Genomic DNA, 1,294 nt, shown 5'->3' on the forward strand with positions numbered 1-1,294 from the left:
CTCAAGGTCGGGAGTTCGAGACCAGCCTGAGCAAGAGCGAGACCCCCATCTCTACTAAAAATAGAAAGAAACTATATATCTAAAAATATATACAGAAACAGTATCTAAAAATATATACAGAAAAATATTAGCCGGGCACGGTGGCGCATGCCTGTAGTCCCAGGTACTCGGGAGGCTGGGGCAGTAGGATCGCTTGAGCCCAGGAGTTTGAGGTTGCTGTGAGCTAGGCTGACGCCACGGCACTCTAGTCTGGGCAACAGAGTGAGACTCTGTTTAAAAAAAAAAAAAAAAAAAAATATATATATATATATATATACACACACACACACACACACACACACGTATATCCAATTAGCTGGGCATGCTGGCACATGCCTGTAATCCCAGCTACTCGGGAGGCTGAGGCAGTCTGATCGCTTGAGCCCAGGAGTTTGAGATTGCTGTGAGCTAGGCTGACGCCATGGCACTCTAGCCAGGGCAACAGAACGAGAGACTCTGTCAGAAAGAAAAGAAGAGCGAGAGCGAGAGAGCGAGAGAAAGAAAGAAAGGAAGGGAGAGAAAGGAAAGAGAAGGAAGGGGGGGAGAGAGAGAGAGAGAGAGAGAGAGAGAGGAGAAAACTATTAAAAAATTCGGGACCAGATCCATCGGTCGGTACTCAGAAGCGTGACGATCGGGTGTTCCCGAGCACGTGTGAGATGTGTCTTCTCCCTGACGCCGCGTTTCCTCCACACACACATCACCCATCTGCCGTGGAAAAAAAGCAACAAAAAGAGAGAAAGAGATTAAGAAGGGAAAATGGAAACAGGGCAAAAGAGGAAGAAAGAAAGAAATTTCGAAAAAAAGAGACCAAAGTCACAGCGAGAAGGAAGAATACTGAGCCCAGAGCGACACCTAGTGACCACACCGTCACAAGCACCTAGGGCCCCAATTCGCCAGAGACATCTGGTGGACCCCAGAGCAACATGTGGTCGACCCGGGGCCATGGCGTCTGCAGCCGATTCCCAGGCGGGCACACGAGCCCGGGGAAACTCATTCTCAGCGCGGGGAGGAGGGGAGGGGAAATAATAGCAAAGTCACACCAGATCCCTTTCTAGTTCATAAACGTGTTGATTGCGTGTTCACGCGCACGTGTGAGAAGGGCCTCCTGGTGTGTCGGCACGTCACCCGCGTGACGTGAAACCATGAATCCGGGGGGGGGGGGGAGCGGAAAGGCGCGCAGGAAAAGGCAAAGAGAGAATAGATAAAATGAAAGGACCAAAAAGAAAGTCACACAGCAGGGTAGGGGAGTGAGAGC

At 50.3% G+C, this 1,294-nt stretch overlaps 1 pseudogene; it reads left to right on the forward strand.

The window, feature by feature from the left end:
- Window positions 1-1,082: 1,082 nt before the first annotated feature.
- LOC138379417 (small nucleolar RNA U13) lies at window positions 1,083-1,174 on the forward strand (annotated as a pseudogene).
- The last annotated feature ends 120 nt before the right edge of the window (window positions 1,175-1,294 follow it).

The sequence above is a fragment of the Eulemur rufifrons genome, unplaced genomic scaffold, assembly GCF_041146395.1.
Source record: "Eulemur rufifrons isolate Redbay unplaced genomic scaffold, OSU_ERuf_1 scaffold_33, whole genome shotgun sequence".
NCBI lineage: Eukaryota > Metazoa > Chordata > Mammalia > Primates > Lemuridae > Eulemur > Eulemur rufifrons.